Source organism: Narcine bancroftii, chromosome 1 (genome assembly GCF_036971445.1).
Source record: "Narcine bancroftii isolate sNarBan1 chromosome 1, sNarBan1.hap1, whole genome shotgun sequence".
In the NCBI taxonomy this organism is placed as follows: domain Eukaryota; kingdom Metazoa; phylum Chordata; class Chondrichthyes; order Torpediniformes; family Narcinidae; genus Narcine; species Narcine bancroftii.
The window spans coordinates 120,608,666-120,615,391 of NC_091469.1; the positions used below are offsets into that span (position 1 = coordinate 120,608,666).

The 6,726-nt window shown below is 42.0% G+C and overlaps 1 long non-coding RNA gene across 1 annotated transcript; it reads left to right on the top strand.

Annotated features, from left to right (window-relative positions):
- The first annotated feature begins 4,079 nt into the window (after positions 1-4,079).
- LOC138743557 (uncharacterized) lies at positions 4,080-4,736 on the top strand. Its single transcript, XR_011344957.1, has 2 exons — positions 4,080-4,400; positions 4,538-4,736. It is a non-coding gene; the product is annotated as an uncharacterized lncRNA (long non-coding RNA).
- The last annotated feature ends 1,990 nt before the right edge of the window (positions 4,737-6,726 follow it).

Sequence of the window (6,726 nt, forward strand, 5' to 3'; positions counted from 1 at the left end):
CTAACTAAGGTCTTGTATAACATTACCTCACAACATTACCTCACAGCTTTGGAACTGGGCCCCATGGTTCATGAAGGCCATATGCCTTCTTAACAACACTCTAACACTGTACAGCTTTGAGCATCCACTGGACACATATCCCAAGATCTCTCAGTTCATCCACATTGCTCAGAGTCCACCCATTAAAGTTGTAGACTGCCTTCATATTTGACCTTCCAAAATGAACCACTTTATTTTTTTCTGGGTCAAACGCCACCTGGCACTCTTCATCCCAGCTCTGCAGCCTATCAATGTCCCTTTGTAACTTCTGACAACCCTTCAAATTATCCCCAACACCACCCACTTTTGTGTCATCTGTAAACTTCCTAAGCCACCCTCCCACTTACTCATCTCGGACATTCATAAATATATACAGTATCTTCTCAAGCCCTCCATGAAGAAACTATAACAGCCCCAGTGATGTGTGGGAATGCTTGTCCCATGACCACTCAAAATGGATCAGGAGTATTTGGCATAGCATTGCAAACTTTGACTCCATTGGACAAGCCCAGTGTAAATGGTGGAAGAAGCACACCAGCTCCTCAACAATCCCACTGATGACTTCTTGTGAAATGATGTGTCTGCACATCTTACATTAGCCTCATATTTGCAGCTTTTTTTCCTGTTCCTATGGCTGATTAACAACACATTACATTGCTTGACTGAATAGGAAATATCACAAATGTACACAAGAGGACAGCAAAATATCTGTTTTTTGTGCCAACTTCAAGCGAACACACGAACCAAAAAAAAATTCCAGATGCTGGAATTGTGAAATAAAACTTGAAGGAAACAGCAGGTCAGCTCTCTCCACAGCTGCTATCTGAACTCCTGACGACTTCCACAATTTTCAATATTTATTGCAAGGAAACAGGTGCCCGGGCTGAGAATCAGCAAGCAGTGAAAAATAAGAAGTCAATTGTACTGGAGCAGAAAATTCAACAAAATGCACTGCCGCTATACGGCCAGCAGATCTCTCCTGGGACAGGCACTCTTAAAGGCTATTCCAACACAATCCCACTATAGAACAATGTTCGGGGTGAACCCCACCATCAACAAATTCTTGAATGCTGCAGCCAAGGCAGGTAGGTATAGAGAAAAAAAACTATATTAGTAAACTACAGGCAAACCCTGCTTTACATGATTAATTCACACCATTCTTTACTTGTGTAAGACGAATTCATGTTAAGCGATTACTAGAATCAATGAATCCCCGTCCTTTCAGATTGTCCATCAAGACTTATGTTTTAAAAACAACTTTCAGCTGAATCTAATCCCAAAACAGTTAAGGTTAATAAAAACAATTATGATATTTTTCATTTATTTCCTAATTAAATCATAACTAAACTATTTATTAGAAAAATATTTTTCCAAAGTTGACTGCAGAGATTTTGATTTTTTTTCTCATTATACAATTTCCTATAGCTAGTGATTGCTTTTTTCTAAATTTCTGCGGACTTACATGCTTCTTTCCATGTTAGGATCACGGTAACTAACTAATTACACACATAAAACAGGAAATGGTCTCAGTTTTCCAAATCACATTAAATGAATTTTGCGTTGATATAGCGGAGATTTCCTGTAATTAAAATAGGCAATAAATACATAAGATAGATACTAAATATTCACAGTATCCTAATTCAAAAAGTAACTTGCAATTGTGCAGCTAGTCCTTTCGTGCTGTTGGAGCAGTCCATAATCAGTGTACCAAGGGGAGGTTCACTGGTCTGATTGCTGTTGGAAAGAGACTGGTCTTGAACTGAGAGATGAGGATCATCACCTTCAGGCAGTAGTAGGTAGCAGTGAGAAGAAGCTGTGACTAGAGTAACGGGAGGTCTTCTATGATGTTGGCTGCCTTCGCGAGGCAATGCCTCACTTAGATGTCTGCAATCGATGGGAGATGCGAGCCTTTGATGGACCTGGCTATGTTTGCTTCCTTCTGTAGGTCACTGAATTCTTGAGCATTTGTATTGCCAAAGCCCACTGTAATGCCACCAGTCAGTACACATTCCACTGTGCACCTGTAGAAGTTTGGTAGAACACCTGATGACAGGCCAAATCTCCATTGAAAGTAGAAGTGTTGGTGCATCTTCTTCGTGTAGATAAAACTCTCCCCATCATTCAATCTATGGTATTCATCAACATGATGAAGAAGGAGGATTGGCTGTCTGAGAAAATTCTTACCAGGGATTTCACCGTGACATCTCTCCTTTGCTCTCACCAAACCTAAAATAGATTCTGTATGGCTGCCACAACATGACTACGTTGTGCAGAAAACAAGTAGAACATTCACTCCCCTAGTTATCAACTAAAGGAAAATTATTGAAACAGAAAGGGTCAACCATAACGGAGTGCCAGTGTATATCAGTTGTTTTTATTTTCATTTACTGAGGAATCCTGTGAAGATTGAATTAAAAGGATTCATTTTTCCAGGAGAAACAATGTACTCCACTGAAAGTGGATAGTGATAATCTCTAGTCCTATCAGGCCAAAAGGCCTGAGATATCATAGGTCTATATGAATAATTGGGCAGTTTGATTTGCAAATATAACTTCAAAATGTTACTTTCAAAGATATCTTTATAGTAATCGAGGGGTGGGGTTGGTGGGGAGTGGGGAGGGCATGTAGGGCCTGACTGAAACCATAATATATACAATGCACATAATTGTGCCTGGTCAGGAGACCACCAGAGAAAAGAGGGTCTTAATATGAAGTGAACAGCTCAAGCTAATAATGTCAGAAGCAAAGAACCATAGTCTGTCTGGATGGAGTATTAAAAGTCTGTGCTGGCCAACTTGCCAATGCATTCACGGATATCTTCAATATCTCACTTCAGTAGGGAACAGTATCACCTGTTTCAAACAGATGTCAATCATACTGGTGCCCAAGAAGAGTACGAGAGGAACTCACATCAACAATGATCAAGTGTTTTGAAAGGCTGGTGTTGAAAGCATATCAGCTTATGTCTGAGCAGTGACATGGATCTGTTCCAATTCACCTTTCACAGCAATAGGTCTATGGCAGATTCCATCTCACTGGCTTGACATGAAGTCCTATTACACCTGGACAGCAAAGATACATTAAATCAGGATGCTCCTTATCGACTACAATTCGGCATTCAACACAATCATCCCTTCAAAATTGATTGGTAAAATCCAAGACCTAGGACTTAATCAACACCCCACTGCGTAATTGGATCCTGGATTTCCTCACCTCCAGACCACAATCAGTGAGGATTATAAGAACATCTCCTCCACAATCTCCATCAGTACTGGAGCATCACAGGGCTGTTTTCTTAGCACCCTGCTCTACTTTCTATACACCTATGACTGTGTGACTCGGTACAACACCATCTACAAATTCACTGTTGATACCATGGTAGTGAGTTGTATAAGGCCTTTTTTCACTGGAATCCCATTTAATTGGCCATTCAGGTCCCAGTTATAGAAGCTGTTTTTGCTGTTTCCACTGGGCCACTTCTAACCAGGATACTACCTGCTTTCACATTGACTACAAGTCATCCCCAGGGATAGGAGAGTCTACCTTCAACTGGAAATATCCCATGTGATATAGCACTCAATAGCAGGAAGTGACATAATCTTCTTCTGAACAATGGCGGACATCAGACAGGTCATTTTGGACATCCTGAAAATGTGTGAATCTCGCACCAGACAGTTGGGTCTTATCAGCCTCCTTATCTGCAAGTTGGTTCAAACAATGGAGGACCCTAATAGAACCGTTTACCTGCTCTTAGGTGAAAGAATTTTACTGATATATTGTGGATAATCTTGGAGGGATTATAGGAGGAGAGTTGAGCTGTGCTGAGAAGCCGCAGGAGAAAATGCCTGCTTATAATGCGGTATTTTGAAAAAGTACATAGTTGCAGAAGAAAGTGGAAGAGGGAAAGACCTCAAGGATCCGTGTTCTGGAATGAAGTCCTGGATAAATACGATGATGAACAATGACATGAGAATCTTAGAATGTGTGGTGGTACTTTTAATTGTATTGCAGGAATCTTCAAAGCACAGCTGAGATGTAAGAACACCAACTGCCAAAAGCCTCAGGAGCCTCGAATCTGACTTGCAATACATTTGTGGTGGTCTGCCACTCCTTGCAAATATCGTTTCATCAGTGCTCTGTTCGGTGTGGGAATCACCACTGTATTCACGGTGGTTGGTGAGGCAAGTGATATTCATGGTGAAAAAACTCCTCGTGAAACTTTTCATTTAGTTGCAGAGATCTTCATCAGGAGACAATCGATGCATTTGAAAAAAGGGGTGGATATCCAATGTGTGTTGGTGTCATCAATATTCCCATTATTCCCCCACATGAAGATCTATCTTCCTACTACAATCTCAAAGGTTGGCACTCAATTATTCTGCAATCTGTTTTTCGACCACAACTGCTGGTAACCATGATGAATCCATTAATATCTGTTGTCCTCACTTAATAATTTAAGCCTTATGTCACTCTATGCTTTGTCCTTTTGTGTTTCCAGCTTCACAGATGTGTATGTGGATTGGCCTGGTCTCACCCATGATGCTCAAGTTCTTATTAACTCTCCCATTTACAGAATGGCTGAGGATGCAGGAGGTTATCTATACCCCTGTGACATCAGTGAATATCACAGTGTTCGATAAAGCTTTTAACACGTACATGTAATCATCCCAAGTGTTAAATAAAGGTTTTCTTCTGTACCTTGTACTATGAGAAGTAGTTCATGCAGCCATCATATCACCATTCACCGTAAGCACAGATTGAACTATGACCGTGTGAACGGTTGTGGAAAATGCATTTGGACATCTGAAAGGCCGCTGGACATGCTGTCCAAATGAATGGATATTAATAGCGCCTTCGTGTCAGAAGTTGTTGTTGCTGGCTGTGTCTTGCATAACATATATGAGATTAACAAAAAACATTTTCTGGAGGAGTGGAAGATCCCAACAGGCCGGGGTCACCTGACTATACGTGAGGCTATTAAGACTTTATTGTGAGGACGTGAGGAAGACATCTGAGGCATGTCACATAAATGACCATAAAATTTTATTGCACATCTTGAACGGAGTGCAACGAAAACTTCTTAAAGTGCAAGAATAAAGATTTGAATGCCGTAGGAAAGTCATGTTAACATTTGTAAACATTGGCATAAAATGTCAATAAAAGCATTGCTTCTATAATTTCTGGAATTAACATTTAACATAAAAGTCAGGTAAACACAGTGTTGCATCTTGCAAATCCCTGAAGTCTGTATGAACAATTAAAATTAATTAAAAGTTTGTAGTGTACATGTATAAGTCAAAAATAAAGGAATGTAACATATTGAACTGTTCACCAACAATTAGAGTATGAACAAATGTAAACTTTCTAACTTTGGAAATAAACATCTGGCAGACCATGTGCAACTTTTCACTTGTCATCCTCATCCCTCATCCTCTTCCTCCAGAAACTGGATGTAGGAGGAGGGGAAAGGGTAAATGAGGGAGTTAACTGCCGAACCCTCGCAACCACCTTGTAACTGGTGTGCCCTTCTTGAGGGGGTTATAGTGGTGGGCATGTAAGTGGTGGGGTTCACAGGTGCAGGAAGATGGCCGTGGGAAGAGGAGGGATTTTGGAAGAGGAGCAGGCTGTGGAAGGCATTAGGATGGAGGAGAAATTGTATGGGGACGGCTGATGGTGGTGAGAGGATGGAGGGCTATTGAATGAGGCATGTGGCTGCTGGGAGGAGGAACCTGGTTGGAAGGAGGATGCAGGGGGCTAGCTCATGGAGGAAGGAGACTGGATGGTAGAGGGCTAAGGCTGGACGCTGGCAATTACACCGATCGATGATGTCCAGGTTCCCCATTATGCTTTTCTGGGCCTGCATCTCCTGTCAAATCTCAATGATCAGGCATGCAAATCCCTCGTTATTTTCCTGACGCTCTTGCCTGTCAGTGTTGTGCCTCTGACTCTTTGCTTGTCAGCGGCACCTGCATCAGCCCCTCCACTTTCTCGTTCCTGGCCCACCAGGTCTATATTGTGTTGGAGCCCTTGTATTTCTGTTTCCGCCTCCTGCCTTTTCGTGGGCTTCCTATACTTCTTCCTCCCTTTGGTTCCTGGATGGTGGTGCAACATATATGAGATTTATATGCCATATCATGTCCATTAACTCATAAACAAAAAAGCGATAATGAACAGATGAAATACAATTCTTACCAGCCACGGGTGCAGCAGCAGATGAGAGTGGTAAACCACTGTAATATATAGTTATCTTGTCAAGCACATGTATTGGCTGGTTGTACCTGTGGCCCATCCCCACAGGCTCCTGTATAAAGGTGACTATTCCACAGCCCCCTGGAACTCAGTGCAGGAGAACTGAACAGTAAGGACATGCTATGTTCTCAAGTGAATTAAAGTCTATTGGTTTCTGCACAATGGTCTCCTGAGTGATTGATGGTGCATCAATAAGGTCCCTTTTTTCTGGGCAGTAGAGGTTTGCTGGGTAGCTGAGATGCTGGCAGTGAATGAGGTAGAGGGAGTGTTGCAGTACAGCATTGGGGGGGTGGGGTGTTTGAAGGCAAATGAGACAGATGAGGGACCAGGGGAGGTTGGGGGATCTGGAGCTGATAAAGTACAAGGGGTATCTGGTTCCTCTTTTTCCTCCTCCTCCGGTTACCATCTGGATTTGGGAGATTGTGCAGAAGCCCCATC